The 20,124-nt window shown below is 36.3% G+C and overlaps 1 non-coding gene and 1 pseudogene across 1 annotated transcript; one reads left to right on the top strand and one right to left on the bottom strand.

Annotated features, from left to right (window-relative positions):
- Positions 1 to 330: 330 nt before the first annotated feature.
- Positions 331 to 18,371, bottom strand: LOC141715017 (uncharacterized; annotated as a pseudogene).
- Positions 18,372 to 18,515: 144 nt separating this feature from the next.
- LOC141715952 (small nucleolar RNA R71) lies at positions 18,516 to 18,622 on the top strand. The gene has a single exon (XR_012572690.1). It is a non-coding gene; the product is annotated as a small nucleolar RNA R71 (small nucleolar RNA).
- Positions 18,623 to 20,124: the final 1,502 nt, after the last annotated feature.

Below are 20,124 nucleotides of genomic sequence, written 5' to 3'. Positions count from 1 at the left end.
AAAGACACCTTACTCAACTACGTTTAAATAATATAAAAGGCACTATATGTATAAGTTTTTGAAAACATGCTAACACCAACTGCTACTAAAGTTCAAGAGAGAGTAAGACAACTTAGCTAAAAATGTCTCTATTTTTTGAATTTTTTGATTTTTTTTTTAAAAAATTGTATTTTTTTGTTTTTCAAGAATTACACTAAAACTCTCCCCCATACCTAAATTATGTTGTCCTCAATGTATGCAAAAGAGAGAAATAATCAAGGAAAATGATGAGAATATACCTGATATGGGATGAAGAGAGTTAAAACTACCTACTGAAAGAGACTTACTTGATCATGGGTCAATGAGGTGGATGACCTCTTCCTCGGAATCGACTGGCAACTCTAAAAATGGTTTGAGACGTTGTCCATTAACTTTAAATATTTCACCATTTTTAAGATTTTCAATTTCAATAGCACCATGAGGAAAAACTACTTTAACAATGTAAGGTCCCTCCCATCTAGATCTCAATTTTTCGGGAAATAAATGAAGCCGAGAATTGTACAAAAGAACCTTTTGACGGGGAGAAAAGGATTTTCTCAAAATTGATTTATCATGAAAAACTTTGGTTATTTCTTTATAGATTTTAGGATTTTCATAAGCATCATTTCTCATTTCCTCTAACTCAGACAATTGCAACTTCCTATGACTACCGGCAGTGGGTAAATCAAAATTCAACTCCCTAATAGCCCACAAGGCTCGATGTTCAAGTTCAACCGACAAATGACAAGCTTTACCAAACATAAGCCGATAAGGGGACATACCCAAGATAGTCTTATACGCGGTCCTATAGGCCCATAAAGTATCTATCAACTTAGTTGACCAATCCTTCCTATTCGAGTTGACAGGCTTTTCTAAAATCTGTTTGATTTGCCTATTTGAGACTTCAACTTGACCACTAGTTTGAGGCTGATAAGGGGTGGCCAATTTATGAGTGATCGATTACTTTTTTAAGGGAGACTCAAATTGATGATGTTAGATATATTTGATAATGTCATGGCTAATATGTTTTATGTTTAGCTTTCAGATCTTGTGTGAACAGGATAGATCAGTACTTAACTGTTGATCAGTACTTATACTGGAAGTCAGGACTTAAGGATATCAGTACTTATATTATCAGGAGATAATCATCAGAAGATAGATATCAGAACTTAAGTGCTGAAGGACAATCAGATAAGGACAGTAGCTGATTAAAGGAAAGAAGATAGAGATAAAACATAAGAAGAGATATGCATGAAGAAGGAATTCCGTGAAGAATGGAATACTTGGAATAGAAGATATCTGATTGATATATTTTAGGAAGCAGAATTATATTCCATATCAATTAGCGATTATCTTGTAACTATGTAGTATATAAACACAGGCATAGGGTTTACACTATAAGTGTTATCATTATCGAAGTTATTATTCTATATAACCCTAGCAGCTCTCGTGATATTTGTTCATCACTGAGAGGTAACAGTTCCATATTGTAACAGAGTTTATTGTTTCAATAAAGTTTGTTTTCTGTTACTCAAGTTCTTTAAGTTCGATTTGAGTGTACTATACACTGTATTCACCCCTCTACAGTGTGTGTGACCTAACAATTGGTATCAGAGCCTATCTGTTAACTTACATACAGTTAAAGATCCAAACACAATCATGTCGGACACAGAAACTCCAACTAAGCCTACCACAACTGAGGAACCACCAAAGACACAAATTCAGAGTCGGTATGAGACCATCAGAGTCCCCATACTGAGACCATCTGAATATCCCATATGGAAGGTAAGGATGACCATGTTCCTGGAAGCAACAGATCCAGAATACCTGGATAGAATCAAGGAAGGTCCTCACAAACCAACCAAACTCGCTGTTGTAGTTGCAGGTGAAGCAGCAACGACCGTACCAAAGGAGAAGAGTGATTATACTGCTGAGGACATAGCATCAATTGCTAAGGATGCTAAGGTACGACACTTACTGCATAGTGCCATTGATAATGTAATGTCAAACAGGGTAATCAACTGCAAGACTGCTAAGGAGATATGGGATGCTCTGGAAACAAGATGTCAGGGAACTGACACAATTAAGAAGAACAGGAAGACAATACTCACTCAAGAGTATGAACACTTTGACTCAAAGACTAATGAGTCATTGAATGATTTATATGATAGATTTGTCAAACTTTTGAATGATTTGTCATTGGTTGATAAAGAGTATGATCTTGAAGATTCAAACCTTAAGTTCCTGTTAGCTCTTCCTGAATGCTGGGATTTGAAGGCAACGACAATAAGAGACAACTACAATCTTGATGAAACAACTCTTGACGAAATCTATGGAATGCTCAAGACACACGAGCTGGAGATGGAACAAAGAAGCAAGAGGAAAGGAGGAAAGTCAAGGACAGTTGCTCTTAAGGCTGAAGAAGAATTTCCCAAAGCAGCTTCCTCAAAGAAAGACAAGGGTAAAGCTCTTTTCATAAAGTCTGATACTGAGTCATCAAGTTCTGAGAGTGATGACGACTCAGATTCTGAAAGCTTGCCTGAGACTGATGCTCATGAGGAGATGATGAAACTGTGTGCTCTTATGGTGAAAGGAATCACAAAGATTGCATACAGGAAGTTCAGGAAGGGAAAGAAGTTTCCCAGGAAAAGCATAAGTTCTGATAAGAAGAATTTCAGAAGATCTGAAGGAAGAGGAGGAAAGTCTGACAGAGAAGATTACACCAATGTTAAATGCTATAACTGTGGTGAGAAAGGCCACATATCTCCTGACTGCAAGAAGGTAAAGGGTGACAAAGGCAAGGCTCTTGTCATAAAGCAGAAAAGCTGGACAGACACCTCAGACTCTGAAAGTGAGGAGAACTATGCATTAATGGCAAATGTTGATAAAGAAAGTGCTGAGAGCAGTTCTGAAGCTGCTAAAATAAAGGTACCTCAGACTACTTATGCTTTTCATACTGATGATATTAATGAGTTGAGAAGATATCTTAAAACCATGTTTGTTAGCTATAGAGATCAAACTTTAACATGTGAAAGATTAACTTCTGAAAATCTTGCATATAAGAAAAGAAATGATTTCTTAGAAAAAGAGTTAGTCATATTCCATCAAACTCAGAAGGATAGAGATGATACTTTTTATGTTAGGGATGAAGTGCTAAAAATGAATGAATCTCTAAAAACTGAGTTAGAAAAGGAAAGAGAGATAATCAGGACTTGGACTAACTCTGGCAGAACAACTCAAAATTTGCTAAGTAGTGAAAATTGGAAAGAGGGCTTAGGTTATGGAGAAAATAAGAATGATAAAGGAACTGAAGAAATTAAGCCTGTTGTTAAGCAAAAGCCAAAGTTAAAACCTGTTAAGTTTGTAACTGTAAAGTCTGATAATGAGAAATCAGAAGTTAAAGAGGAATTAACTTCTGACAAACTAAAACAGGAAAAGACAGCTGAAGTAAACATAGGCTTAATGACAAAGAAGCAGCTTAAGCATAAGCTGAAAGATGTCAAGAATGCAAACAAGGTAAAATCACCTAGGAAAAATAGGAATGGAAAGGAAGGTGTGAATAAAAGCAATGATTATAAACCTAGGAAAACATGTCATAACTGTGGAAGTTCTAACCATCTGGCTTCTTTTTGCAGGAAAAATAAGAATATTAACTCCTTACCTTCGAAATCAGGAGTTAAGAGTCAGTCAGTTAGATACAAACCACAAAATCCTTGTTTTCATTGTGGTAGTTTATGGCATTCCATTTATACTTGTAAGGAATATCATAGTCTGTACTATGATTATTATCAAATAAAACCTTCTTCGAAGAAAGTTTCCATTGTTCCTTCTAGTATAAATTCTGATTCAAAGTCTGATAATGTAAATTCTGATAAGAAAAATGTTAACATAAACTCTGATGCTAAATCCGCTGCAAATGTTAACAAACTTAATAAGACCAAAGGATCCAAGCAAGTCTGGGTCCTTAAAACTAATAATTAGTGGTCTTTATGATTGCAGGGCAACAGGAAAAATATTCTAGTTCTGGACAGTGGATGTTCAGGTCATATGACTGGAAATAAGGCCCTGCTATCAGACTTTGTGGAGAAATCTGGCCCAAGTGTTTCTTATGGAGATGGCAACATTGGAAAAACATTGGGATATCGCAATATCAATCTTGGGAATGTCATCATTAAAGAAGTAGCTCTGGTCTCAGGACTTAAACACAACCTTCTGAGTATAAGTCAAATCTGTGACAGAGGTTATCATGTTGATTTCTTTGAAGAACACTGTGAAATTGTGAGTAAATCTAAAGGCAAAGTTGTTCTGAAAGGATATAGACGTGGTAACATTTATGAAGCTAAGCTTTCAACAAGTACTGATGGCTCTGCAATCTGTCTGTTAAGTAGAGCATCAATTGAAGAAAGCTGGAATTGGCATAAGAAACTCTCTCATTTAAATTTCAACAATATAAATGAACTGGTCAAGAAAGATCTTGTGAGAGGATTTCCAAACACAGTATTTGCTCCTGATGGTCTTTGTGATTCATGTCAGAAAGCCAAACAAAGAAAATCTTCATTCAAGAGCAAGACTGAATCATCAATTCTTGAGCCTTATCATCTTATACATGTTGATCTATTTGGTCCAGTAAATGCCATGTCTATTGCAAAGAAGAAGTATGCGTTGGTCATAATGGATGAGTTCACCAGATACACATGGGTGTATTTCTTGCACACAAAAAGTGAAACTGCATCTATCTTGATTGATCATGTCAAACAGCTGGATAAAATGGTCAAAAATTCTGTGAAAATTTTAAGGAGTGATAATGGTACTGAGTTCAAGAATTTGATAATGGAAGAGTTCTGCAAAAGCCATGGAATAAAGCAGGAATTTTCTGCTCCTGGAACTCCACAGCAAAATGGAGTTGTTGAAAGGAAGAATAGAACTCTCATTGAAGCTGCACGTACAATGCTTGAAGAAGCAAAGCTTCCAACCTATTTCTGGGCTGAAGCTGTGCAGACTGCTTGTTTTACTCAAAATGCAACACTCATTAACAAGCATGGAAAAATACCATATGAGATGGTGAAGAAAAAGAAGCCAAATCTGAAATATTTTCATGTATTTGGATGCAAGTGTTTTGTTCTCAAGACTCATCCTGAACAGCTATCAAAGTTTGATCTAAAAGCTGATGAAGGAATCTTTGTTGGATATCCACTTTCCACAAAAGCCTTCAGAGTCTATAATTTGAGAACAAAAGTGGTCATGGAATCTATCAATGTCTCTTTTGATGACAAGAAGATCACTGGTCTTAAAGATTTCGTTGACCATGATCAGCTGAGATTTGAAAATGAAGACTCATATTCTGATACTGAAAAACCTGACAGTCTAAGTCCTGATACTACAAACTCTGACGGATTAAACTCTGATGTTATTGAAACTGTGGTGACTACGTTAAAGGAAGATGCACCTATGCAGGGGGAGCATACTCAAGATCCTACCACATCTCAAGAAACATCAGAACATGCATCTGGCTCTTCAAGTTCTGATTCGTCAAGTTCTGATAAGCCAAGTTCTGATAGTGCTGAAAATCTAAATACTGAAGAATCCAACTCAGAGAGCATAGTTTCAGGGGGAGCATCAGAAAATAAAAATGAAGATAGCATGGATCATGGGGGAGCATCCAGTTCTAGAGAAAACCTTCCATCTGCAAGGAAGTGGACAAAATCACATACACCTGATTTGATAATTGGAAATCCTGATGCAGGTGTCAGAACTAGAACAGGTACTTCAAATGAGTGTCTATACAATTATTTTCTCTCTCAGACTGAGCCAAAGAAAGTAGAAGAAGCTCTTCAAGAGGCTGATTGGGTGCAAGCAATGCAGGAAGAGTTGAATGAATTTGAAAGAAACAAAGTCTGGACCCTAGTGCCAAGACCAAAGAATAGATCTGTTGTTGGTACAAAGTGGGTATTCAGAAACAAAACTGACAGTGATGGCATAATTACAAGGAATAAGGCAAGGCTGGTTGCAAAAGGATATTCTCAACAGGAGGGAATTGATTATGATGAAACATTTGCACCAGTTGCTAGGTTAGAAGCCATAAGGATATTTTTGGCTTATGCTGCTCACAAAAAGTTTACTGTCTTTCAAATGGATGTGAAAAGTGCTTTTCTCAATGGAGAATTGGAGGAAGAGGTATATGTTGAACAACCTCCAGGTTTTGTAGATACCAAACATTCAGATTATGTCTACAGGCTTGATAAAGCACTTTATGGACTTAAGCAAGCTCCTAGAGCATGGTATGAGACTTTAGCTCAGTTTCTTCTGGAAAGTGGATTCAACAGAGGGACAATAGACAAAACACTGTTCTACCTCAACCATGGAAAGGACTTACTTCTGGTCCAGATTTATGTTGATGATATCATTTTTGGATCTACAAATTACAAACTTTGCAAGAAGTTTGCCAAACTAATGCAGTCAAGATATCAGATGAGTATGATGGGGGAACTTAGCTATTTTCTGGGCCTTCAAGTCAAGCAGAATGAGGAAGGCACTTTTATTTGTCAAACCAAGTACACCAGAAACTTGCTAAAGAAATTTGGAATGCAAGATTGTTCAAGTGCATCCACTCCAATGGCCACTGCAACAAAACTGGATATGGATACCGGTAAATCAGTAGATATTACTGACTACAGAGGTATGATTGGCTCTCTACTCTATCTAACTGCTAGTAGACCTGATATCATGTATGCTACCTGTCTTTGTGCAAGATTTCAAGCAGATCCAAGAGAACCTCACTTAACAGCTGTAAAAAGAATCTTTAAGTATCTTAAAGGAACAGCTGCTCTGGGATTATGGTATCCTAGAGAATCAGATTTTAAACTAATAGGTTACTCAGATGCAGATTTTGCAGGTTGCAAAATTGACAGGAAAAACACAAGTGGAAGCTGCCAATTTCTTGGAGGCAGATTGGTTTCTTGGTACAGCAAGAAACAAAAGTCAATTTCCACATCAACTGCAGAAGCAGAGTATATTGCTGCAGGAAGCTGTTGTGCACATATTCTTTGGATGAAGAATCAGTTACTGGATTATGGGTTAACATATTTCAAAATCCCTATTTACTGTGATAATTAAAGTGCTAATGCTATGATAGATAATCCAGTTCAACACTCAATGACAAAGCACATCAGCATCAGGTACCACTTCATGAGGGAACATGTGGATGAAGGTACAGTGGAATTGCATTTTGTTCCCACAGATCAACAGTTGGCAGATATCTTCACAAAACCATTATGTGAAGCTACTTTTACAAGATTGGTAAATGAACTTGGAATGGTTTCAGGTTCTTTCTCTAAATCTGCTTAGAGTTGTTCTGTGTTATCAGACTTTATGCTCAGTATTTACAGAATTTATCTCATTGTGTATTCTGTGCTTAATTGATAAATGTCTTTAAGTACTGACTGTTGTCTGATATATGTTTCTAAACTCTGATAAGTGATATGTTTGTTCTAGTACCTATTCAATCCTATGAGGATAACTGTGCTAGATACTGACCTAGTAATCTTCAATAAACAAATGATTCCACGGAAGAAATAATTATTTCAGTGGCAATCTTATGACACTAGCAAATTCTGATAACTGAGCTTAGTTAAGTTTACTTTGTATATCTTATTACTAAGTCACAAATTAGAATAATGCTACTCATCTGTTAAGTTCTGATACTAGTAAAACTGCTGAATGTACTAAGTGCTGATAGACCTCTCTTATCAAAAGAAAAAGCAAAAAGATCAAAGATTAAAATCAGGTACTCCTTTGAGATCTAGAGTAAAATTGTGGAAGGGACGACCCAAGTGCATTGCTGGTATTAAGTAAATATGCATTAGAAAAGCAAAATATTTTCTTGGTGACTTTTCACACTCTATGATTACTGGAGAAATACTCTGATAATAGCATAAATTCTGATAAACAGTCGTGACTCACTTACACTGAGAAGCCACTGTAAAATAGAATTTCAAAAGATGCATAAAATTAGCACAAAACAGTTGAGGTGGACTCAAGCATAAACTCATTCTTCAGTAGGTTTCAGGACCATGACAGATCTTTAGCAAAATTTTAGTTATGCCTTATTTCTAAGATGTACTGAAGTGAATCAGACTTTACTCTTTGTCTGTTTTTAGCTTAATGCACACACTAATCACTCCATCTGAATGATGAAAATTTCTGTGGTGGTCTATGTTATTTTAGATAAACAGTCATTGTGTCATTTTTGCACAAATTCTGAGGACAAGTTCTAGTTACACGTTCTGATGATTAAGTTCTGACATTCATAACTAAGAACTTGTATGAGGATTTACTAAGATGAGCATTCCTTTTTCGAGTTAAGAAATTATGTTCTGATGACTGTTAAGTTCTGGTATAGGTCTAAGTTCTGATTTCTCAGTCTAATCCTTTACTTGGCTTATCTTTGAATGAAATTTGATAACAGTCTCAGTTTGTACTCGCATATGTTGAAGTGGAAGATTAATAGTCACTATGATTAGGATTAATGGTTTTGTACTTGAACAGTCCACTGTTTCTTGTGTCTTGTGCGGTCTAGACCATGATTCCTCTTTCCAATGACTGTTATTCTTTTTCAAAGTCTAGGGAGACGAGGTAGAATTAATTCTACCTGTCAGTATTAAATATCTTTGCGTCTCTTGGCATTCTTTTGCCTATATAAACAACCACTTCACATCAGTCTTTCTCCATCACATTCTTCTCACACACTTATCCTCCTTCTTCTGTCAAAAACACAATGGTTCGATACAACATGTTTTTGAACACACAAACCTTCACAATGGAGCTCAGTTGTGCCGACTGGCAGCAGGAGTGGCATGTAACAGCCATTCCTGAGGAGATCTGGGATTCTGCCCCACAGGAGGTGCTAACTCACCTCCTATTCTTCTATATGGACTACCATCGCCATCTGGAGCGATTGGAGGAGGAAAGGCGGGAAGCTATCCGTCAGCAAGAGCGAATCATACGACTCACCATCTTGTTCGTCGAAGATAGGAAGAGGAAGATGACTTAATCTCGTCTTCTTCCTGTTCTTCTTCATCCCCAGCTTTGTCAGGCTTCTTAGCTAGGATTAAAGCTGTTGACGTTAGGATTAGACGCTTAGGGAAAATCTTGTATTGATGTAATTTCTATTTCATATATGTATTGACTTGATATATTAATGAAAACTGTTTTTACTTCAAGATTTTGTCTCTGAGTTATTTTATCTTGTGTTGTTAAATCCTGCTTGATATTCTGATGACCGTTTAAATTTTGTCTTTATTTAAGTTCTGATTCTCTGTCAGCACTTATTCATCGAAATTATCTCGGTCATTTTTAACATGATTCATTTTCAGAATATTAATGTTGCAGTGAAAAATAATTCAATCAGTGCTAACGGTTTAAATTTTGAATTAAAACTGTGTCTCTTGATAAATGGAACGGTTTTTCCTTGAAACAAGGCAACTGGGTAAATAATCATTCCTGTTTTCTCGAGCCCAATAACTATCCGTTATTACTGCATGTCTGACAGGTGTCCAACGGTAACATTTTTTTTTTCAGAGTATAAGAACAACAGAGAGAAGATTTCTTTAATCTTTTATTTTCTTTATACTTTATCTCTCTTCTTACTTTTACTCTCTTTCTCATTCTTTCTCACGTTGGTTTTTCATACAGACATTATCTCAAACACCTAACAGGCATACTTGAATTTCAATATTTTTTCACATGGCACCAAAGGACTTAATCATTGATGGAGCAAAGTTTGTTCCAAACAACTATGCTGCAATTCTTGATCATGCTGAAGCTCCATCTGAATTGCACTTTGTGCAAGATCTTCTTGCACATAGTGAGGTTGGGTACGCCTTAACTCAGCCTGAATTATTTTCAAGTCAACAAGTTCTGCGGTTCTGGAGGACTGGAGTTTTTGATGATGGTGGTAAATGAGGAACTCCCAGTATTATCTTCCAAGTGGGTGATTCATCCTATGTAGTCACTCCTGGTACAGTACGAAGAGCATTACATCTTCCAGAAGATTGTACCTTCTCTATACCAGAGGAATCAGAACTTCGGGGGTTAATGACTGATTTGGGATATGAAAAGAGTCTGAGGAAACTTGGACATTTGAAACGGGCTAATATCAGAAGAGAATGGAGTTTCTTCTTCGATTGCATCACCAAGACTTTTGGCAACAAGTGTTCAAATTTTGATGCCATCCCAATTCTGAGTCAGCACATCGGGTATGCTATTATCCATCAAACTCATTTTGATTTTGCAACTGGTATAATTGGTTTTATTGGGGATAGGATGACAGAGGATCGAGATGTTGTTTATTTTGCTAGATTCTGTCAACTTATTTATACATATTGTACTGCTGAACCCCAGTTAGTCAGCACTCAAACCCCATCTTTTAAGGTTGCAAAAAGGTACTTTAACGACCTGATAAATGCTGACACAAAGAAATCAATGGTGAGACAATTACAGATTCCTCAGTCTGTGAAACAGATTCTGGTAAATGCTGATCCTGGTACTTACAAATCTGTTTACTCAAATGTTCAACCAACTCACCATAACCAAAATCCATCAACCTCAGTACCTACCTCTCATTCTACTCAACCTACCCTCAGAACTTATCTCAAATCCTATCTCTCCACTTCACAGACTGCTCAACCTTCTTCTTCAGCACCTACTGTGAAACCTACATCCTCTAAGCCAAAGAGAACAAATACTATTCCTCAAACACCTCAAAAGAGGAGGAGCATTACTTTGAGAGATGAATCAGATTCTGAGGATCAGATTCCCTCTTCAGAACCTGTGGTAAATGAAGCTGAGAAGGCAACTTCTCAGAAGGATTTTGCAATTGGGGGTTCTAGGCTTCTCAAGAGGCTTAGACGTATGACGGTTCCTGAAACTCCCAAGGAATCCAAATCAACATGGAAGTACAAGAAACAGAGGGCACAAAGGCCAGTTTCAGATGATGAGGAGGAAGCAGCTAAGGAAGGGGATCAGGAATCTCTGATCTCACAAGACAAGGAATTTGCTCCAGTCACTTCTTCTCCATCAACTCCATCTCAGGAACCTGTATCTGACAAGGCTAATTCACCTTCTGTGTCTCTTGTTGATCCAGGCACAAGTGCTGAAATTGATATTCAGAACCTGGTTGTGCCTAAAATACTTTACTTAGAAGCTCCAACAACAAATAATCCTTCCACAACACCTGTTCCTGATGCTGTTCAAACTCCTGAGTTATCACTAACACCTTCTCTGCATCAAGATGCTGATGATCAGATTTTAGGTGAGCATCAGGATATGGCTGTTGATCAGAACTTAGTATCAGATCAGCAATTAGAGGATGCTGAAGCCTCCATTGCTACTCACACTGTTGTCTTATCAGAAGATACTGATTCTCTAAGTTCTGATGCTGCAAATGTTGGAGATACTGGTGAGGCTGCTACAACTGTACATGCTGATGAAGCAGGTCCTTCAGGACATACTCCTCCACTGACTCTTCCTAAGTCTGAACTGGTAAAGGAGTTTGTTATCAGGGATGCACCAGTACCTTGGAGTGAAACTCCTGCAGGTCAGGAGTGGACTAAGGAATGGAACTCAGTTTCATGTGTTCCAAATGCTTTACATCTTGCTGAGCACTTGACTAAAGCTGATGAAATGTTACATTCTGATGATTTTAAAACCCAGCTTAGAGTCACTGCATTGAGTACTAAACATCTACAAGGTCTTCATTCCAACACTCATGCAGAGCTACACAAGATTCAAGAGAACTTTATCAAACAGGAACAAGTTTGGAAAATTGATAAGAAAAAGTTCTTCCAACCTACCATTGACAGGGTTGCTTATATTGAGAAAACTCAAGAGAAGCAACAAGCTCAGATTGATCAAAATCTGACAAATTAAGCTTCTCAGCAATCGCAACTTATTGAAATCCAGACCTCAGTGGAATTACTTATCTCTCTTTTATTACCTGCTGATGCCAAAAAGGGGGAGAAGGTAATTAAGTCCAAATGCAAAACCAACAAGACACTGCAAGGAAAGGATGATGGAAAAGATGACCAAGGAAACTCTGGAATGGGTAGTGGTCATAGTCAAGGTAGAAGGTTTACATCAAGACAAGCTCGTCACAGAACAAGTTCTGATACTGGGAAAAGAATAAGTTCTGCTGCTGGTAAAAGGATAAGTTCTGATGAACTTCTAGATCTTGATGAGGAAATGTCAAGACAGTTATTTCTTCAAGAAAATCCAGGGATGGACTTGGAAAGTTTAAAGGAAGAAGAAGCCAGACTTAAATCAGAGAAAGTCACATCTAAATCTGAAGCTTCTGGTAAAAAGTTACTTCCAAAACCTAAAGGCATTATGATCAAAGAAAGGATACATACTGAAGAAACTTTGGCTAGATCACAACCACAGATAGATCCAAGATCCAAGGGTAAAGAAAAGGTTGGTGAACCTATCAAGCCTTATGTACCTCCTGAGGAAGAAGAAATTACTGATGGAAAAGATGATCTTGCTCTGACTTCAAGAAAAGTTCTTAAAACAACCTCTGACATGGCTCAAGTTGTTCAGAGTCAAGAAATTGTAAGTTCTGATATTCAGAAGAAGCAAGTAACCTCTGACAGTGCTCAAGTTAACTTGATATCAGAAAATAGATCTAAAACACTCCTACCAGGATTCACTAAAGCAAAACAGCCTCAATCTTTGAAGACTACTCCAAGTGGTTTTGAAGCAAGAGTAGTTACTGGAAAGGAAGCTAAAGATAAAACTGGATTGGGAAGTGCTGATGAAAGAAGAGTACACAACACTACCGATGATCCAACTTCCTTGAGTGAACCAGGTATTGGAGCAACTCCTGAGAAATTGAATTAACTAGAATCTGTACAGATGGTTTACCATACCTACTTGAAAGAATACATCATGTTGTATTTCATGACAGATGGTAGGGTTTATCATATAAGAAAAAATGCCAATCCTTTGAAGTATTTTGAAGAATTGGAGCATGTACTTTTCTAACTTCAAGTGGATGACAGAATAACAGAGACTGCTGCAAACTACTTAAAAGAACAGATTCAGAGACAGAAAAGGCTTTATTCTGTTAAGTCTGACAGCAGATATGTTCCAAAGTACAGAGATCACAATGGGGATATTGTTGATATGAAGCCTAATACTGCACAGATCAGAACGTATCTTGGTATTAAGGGACTTGAATTCAATCTTGAATCTGACAAAGCTTATGTCATAAGACTAGACCAGGAGTTAAAGAAAGCAAAGATTAATGATCTCAGAGCTGCAATCTTTCAAACTGGTGAAGATACTGCAGAGCTTAAAGGTGTTAAAAGGAGAATGATTGATGAACTAAGATATGCTGAGAAATGTTTGTTGAAGAACTATCTCAGAACAACTCCTGACATCAGAGAGATCAGAAGTTAATGAAGCCAAGTCGAAGATCTACAACTGCTTAAATTCTGATATTTATACAGATTGAAGTTGTTATCAGAAGTTGAAAGTGGTAAAACTTTAAGGACTGTAAGTTGTAGTTATCTAGTCTATTTCTCATGCATTTGTACTTAATGTTTTTGACATCATCAAATATCTGTTTAACTTGTATATTTTGTTAATTTACAAGTTGGGGGAGATTGCTAGATATATTTGATAATGTCATGGCTAATATGTTTTATGTTTAGCTTTCAGATCTTGTGTGAACAGGATAGATCAGTACTTAACTGTTGATCAGTACTTATACTGGAAGTCAGGACTTAAGGATATCAGTACTTATATTATCAGGAGATAATCATCAGAAGATAGATATCAGAACTTAAGTGCTGAAGGACAATCAGATAAGGACAGTAGCTGATTAAAGGAAAGAAGATAGAGATAAAACATAAGAAGAGATATGCATGAAGAAGGAATTCCGTGAAGAATGGAATACTTGGAATAGAAGATATCTGATTGATATATTTTAGGAAGCAGAATTATATTCCATATCAATTAGCGATTATCTTGTAACTGTGTAGTATATAAACACAGGCATAGGGTTTACACTATAAGTGTTATCATTATCGAAGTTATTATTCTATATAACCCTAGCAGCTCTCGTGATATTTGTTCATCACTGAGAGGTAACAGTTCCATATTATAACAGAGTTTATTGTTTCAATAAAGTTTGCATTCTGTTACTCAAGTTCTTTAAGTTCGATTTGAGTGTACTATACATTGTATTCACCCCTCTACAGTGTGTGTGTGTGACCTAACAGATGATTCTTGAAATATTTTCCTTGATCACTAATGATAGCTCTAGGCATACCAAATCGAGAAAATATATTATCTTTTAAGAATTTAAGAATGACCTTATTGTCATTAGACTTAGTTGGAATGACTTCGACCCACTTAGACACATAATCGACCGCTAAGAGAATGTAGAGGTTGCCAAATGAGCAAGGAAATGGACACATAAAATCTATCCCCCAAACATCGAAAATTTCGATAATTAGGATCAGATTCATTGGCATTATATTACATCTTGTGATCATTCCTAAATGTTGACACCTACTACAAGTGGCACAGAATTCCACGGAATCCTTAAACAAACTAGGCCAATAGAATCCACTTTGGAGTATCTTAGTCGCCGTCTTTTTGGCACTAAAATGACCTCCACAAGCTTGATCATGACAAAAGGAAAGGACACTTCAAAACTCGTGATTTGGGACACACCTTCTAATGATTTGATCCGGACAATACTTGAAGAGATAAGGGTCATCCCAAAAGAAGTATTTGACTTGTGAAAATAATTTGGATTTATCTTGCTTGGACCAATGAGTCGGAATGTTGCCGGTGACAAGGTAATTAACAATATCGACAAACCAAGGGAGGGTAGAGATAGAAAGAAGGTGTTCATCCGGAAAAGATTCATTCAAAGGCAAGTCAATGGTTGACTCTACTACCAATCGAGAGAGATGACCGGCAACAACATTTTCAGACCCCTTCTTATCCCTAAATTCTAGGTCAAATTCTTAGAGCAACAAGATCCACCTGATCAAACGAGCTTTTGAGTCCTTTTTCGAGAAAAGATATCGAAGGGCGGCATGATCGGTGTAAACAATGATTTTCGAACCAATAAGATAAGACCTAACCTTTTCGAGGGAAAATACTATAGCTAGAAGCTCTTTTTCGGTGGTTGAGTAAATTAAGTTAGGCATCATTTAAGGTCTTGCTAGCGTAGTATATGACATGAGGTATCTTATTGATTAGTTGCCCTAAAACTGCCCCAACTGCATAGTCGGAGGCATCACACATCAACTCAAAAGGCTCATTAAAATCGGGAGATTTAATTATCGGGGATGAAGTCAATTTTTTCTTAAGGTGTTCAAAATATTGTAAAAAATCACTATTGAACTCGAATTTGACATCTTTAGAAAGAAGATTGGTCAAGGGCCTTGCCTTTTTACTAAAATCCTTAATGAAACGCCTATAAAAACCAGCATGTCCTAAAAATGAGCGAATTGCTTTGACCGATTTTGGTGGAGGGAGACTAGCAATGAGATCAATTTTAGCTTTATCAACATAAATTCCCTTTTCCGAGATTTTATGACCAAGGACGATTCCTTCTTTAACCATGAAATGACATTTTTCCCAATTAAGAACGAGGTTCATTTTTTTACACCTTTTCAAAACTATGTCAAGGTGGTTTAGACACTATTGAAAAGAAGAACCAAAGATGGAAAAGTTATCTATGAAAATTTCTAGGAAATCACCTACCATATTGGAAAAAATGCTCATCATGCATCGTTGAAATGTAGCAGGGGTCGTGGTCAAACCAAAAGCTAGACGACAATAAGCGAACGTTCCGAAAGGACATGTGAACGTGGTCTTTTCTTGATCTTCGGGAGCAAAGGGGATTTGAAAATAGCCGGAAAAACCATCTAGGAAACAATAATAGGAATGACTCGCTAACCTTTCTAACATTTGATCGATGAATGGTAAAGGAAAGTGATCTTTTATAGTGGCAGAATTGAGTTTCCTATAATCTATACACACTCTCCAACCAGATTGAACACGAGTAGGAACTTGCTCGTCATTCTCGTTGGTCACTACAGTAATACCCGATTTCTTAGGTACTACTTGAATCGGACTCACCCACGAGCTATTAGAAATGGGAAAGATGACCCCATTATCTAGGCACTTAAGAATTTCCTTCCTAACAACTTCCATCAAAGTTGGGTTCAACCTCTTTTGTGGCTCCCTAACTGGTTTAGCATCATCAACCAAGTGAATCCTATGTTGGACAATTGCCAGACTAATTCCTTTAATATCAGAAATACTCCAACATATGGCTTCCTTATTCTCTTTAAGCACACTTAAAAGTTCATCTTCTTGAGATGGGGTCAAATTAGAAGCAATTATGATGGGAAAAGATTTATTAGGACCAAGAAACTTGTACTTAAGAGTGTTAGGAAGATGTTTGAGTTATAATTCTGGTGGACTTGGCTAAACTGGTTTACTAGCTTGATAAAGGGACAAAGGGAGTGGTTCAAGCTCTTGGTTAGTTGTAGGAATGGTGGACTCTAACATCTCATTGACCTTATTAGTGTAATCAGAATCAACCCAATTTTGAGCAAAATGATTTAAGCAAAAGTCAAGAGCATCATCGACACTCATGGTTTCATGATCAAGCATTTTATCAATTAAATTAATTTCCATGTGTTGGTCAAAATAGTCATTGGGTTGGTTTCCGACATGAAAAATATTGAGATCAATGGTCATATTTCCAAATGTTAGTTTCATAAACCAATCCTACAATTAATCAAGGCATTGGATGTGGCTAGAAAAGGTCTTCCTAGAATGATCGCAATTTGATTTTTAGGATTTTTGACCGGTTCAGTTTCTAACACCACAAAATCAATGGGAAAAACAAAATCATCAACCTTAATCAACACGTCTTCAATTATTCCCTTAGGAATTTTGATAGAACGATCAGCTAATTGAAGTGTGACATTGGTCTTTTAAAGTTCACCTAGACCTAATTCTTGGTAGACAGAATACGGAAGAAGATCCACACTAGCACCTAAGTCAAGTAAAGCTTTGTCAACAAAAGTGTTGCCTATGACACAAGAAATAGTAGGACAACCGGGGTCCTTATATATCACGGGAATTTCATTCGAGAGAATCGAACTAACTTGAGATGTCAAAAAGGCTTTCTTAGGAACATGACTGGTTCGTTTATGAGTACACAACTCTTTTAGAAACTTAGCATACGAATAAATTTGTTGAATGGCATCTAAAAGAGGAATATTGACCTTAACTTGCTTGAAAACTTCTAAGATCTTGTCTACTTGAACCAATTGTTTGTTCGAAATAAGTCGTTGAGGATACGGAGCTTTCGGCGTAAAGACTCTTTTGTTAGACAAATCGGGGCTAGGTTTCGAAGGTGGTGCAATCGAATGAGGTGTTTCGCTAGACTCGAAATTCTCGGGTTGCTTCGAGTGATCTAGACTCGAACTCAAAGGTGAAGGATTAGGTTCTGAACTAGAATTCTCTTCTTCGTTAGCATCAACACCAACTCGACTTCTCACTTGATTTCCCGAGCGTAGAGAGATGACGGCGTTCATATCACGAAGTCTTTGATTAAACGGAAATTTAGGATTCACCTCGGGTTGACTTGGAAACTTGTTCTTCTCGCGCTCACATATCGTGTTAGCTAATTGACTGATTTGAACCTCTAACTTAGATATGGCTTTGGAATTGGAATTCAATAATTGCCTATCTTGGGTCATGGTTTGCATGAATGCTTGTTGAGATTGAGTCAAATTAGTTTGAGATTTTAGCAAAGCCTCGATACTCTTTTCTAAGGAATTAAGTCTCTTATCCGAATCATTAAACCCGAGAGGATTCAAGGGTGCTTCAATTGGGTTTGGATAAGGATTTTGACTAGAGGTGGGGTAAGAGTTTGGATTAGGCTTTTGAAAAGTGGGTTGAGGAGGTTGGTAGTTTTGGCCTTGGGTCCATGAGAAATTCGGGTGGTTCTTCCACCCGAGATTGTATGTGGGTGTAAAAGGGTCATTCCTAGGTCTAGGTTGAAACATAGCATTCACTTGCTCAAACTCTTGAAAGTTTTGAGGTTCATGACTATGAGAGTTATAGTTCGCACACATAGACTCTTGGGAATTAGCATTAGTGGTTTCTAAAGCTTCTAATCTTCTAGTAAGAGTAGCTAACTTCACTTCGGTTGCTATAGAATTACCAACTAAATGTAAGCCTTTGTTAGCTAATGAACCGAGTGTTTCATTGTGCTTACTGGGCTCCCTATTCGGCTCCCTAGTAGACTCCCACAACATCGTTTTCTCCGCTAATTCCTCGAAAAACTCCCAACCCTGATCCTCGTTTTTTCCATGAATTTGCCTTGACACATAGACTCTAACAACGCGGTTGTAGAACTATCTAAGGCCTAATAAACAATCTTACAAAGTCTCCACTTTTCTATTCCGTGGTGGGGACATTGGGATAAAAGATTTTTAAATCTATCAAAATATTTCCAAAAAGACTCATTTTCCTTTTGATGAAATTGATTAATCTCATTTGTAAGTCTCGTAGTCTTATGGTTTGGAAAATATTTTTTTAGAAAAATGACTATGAATCCCTCCCAAGTTGAAATAGAATTAACCGGTAGGCTATATAACCATTGTTTAGCATTTTCTTTAAGAGTGAAATTGATTAGTCTAAGTCTAATGGAATCCACGGTCAATTGCTGGAGTTTTTGTAAGGCACAAACCTCCTCGAATTCATGAATAAAAAGATACGGATCCTCACCTTCACCTTTAATTTCAAAATTATTACCATCAACCGGTGGAAGAGTAATACAAGAAGGTTGAGCCGAATAGGCGGGGTAACAACGATCCTTAAGAGAAACTGTCATGTTTACTACGGGTTCAAGAATTTCTACGGGTTCGGATTCCGATGAGGAAGTACGCTCAATTGGTCTCACTAACCTAGAGGAATTATCTCTAATCCACGTAGTACGCATAAACATGATAGAAATCAAGTAAAAAATAAGTGCAAGAATTTATTAACTTTAGGAATATATATTGGTTATTTAAATATTTATTTATTATTTATTTTAACAAAGGTTCGATTCGTATCTATTCGATTCAGTTGTAACATATAATCGGAATCCAATTATTTAAAATGGTTCAGTTTTTATTTTTTCGATTTCAAATTTGGATCAATTTTAACCTGCTTAATTTTCATTAATTTTTATTAATTTCGGTTCGATTTTGATTTGAAATCGGTTTTCTGCTCGGCCATCGCATCTATACTATATTATAATAGACGAAATATTAAAAGTTTGGTAGTCGGTCGGTACTTGCTAAAATTATTTAATTATCCTTACTTAATTATTCTAATTCTAATTATTGGGTCGATCAATTCTAAATTTAATTGATATTAAAGTCAACTTCCTCTATTATTTTACCAATTTCAATTCTACTCTATATCATTATAAATTTTATTAAATTCAACTTCTTTTACGAATTTATATTTTAATTCTAATCGAGTTCTATATTATTCTAATTTGTTACTTCGGCTAAATTAAATTTAAACAAACTAAATATAATTATCAAGATTTAGTTGATATATCATATGAATCAGGCTAAGATAAAATAATAATACTATCAATCCTCCTAAAATAATTATACTAATGTACTTGGATAAACAAAATAATATATTTTATTTATCCTGGGAAAAAAATACATTATACAATCGATTTAGACCAACACAAAATTAAAATAAAAATATAATTTGACCAACAAAAATAAAATCATATATACTAATTATTCAGTCTAAAACAAAATTATCTTATTGATCCAAAATTTAAGAAATATAAAGTTAAACTAAAAATAATTAGTTTGATTTGGTCGATGTATTGGGCATCTGACTAAAATAAAATAATGCAAACCACTAATCCGAGATAAATCAAATTAATATCAGATTAAATATAATTTGTATCATATTGATGTGAACTAAAAAATCAAATTTTAATTAAAATATAAATATTATTTTTTTAAAAATACACATAGAATTATCAATGAAACT

Source organism: Apium graveolens, chromosome 3, assembly GCF_009905375.1.
Source record: "Apium graveolens cultivar Ventura chromosome 3, ASM990537v1, whole genome shotgun sequence".
NCBI classification, from domain to species: Eukaryota; Viridiplantae; Streptophyta; class Magnoliopsida; order Apiales; family Apiaceae; genus Apium; species Apium graveolens.
This window is presented reverse-complemented; position numbering and strand designations above follow the sequence as displayed.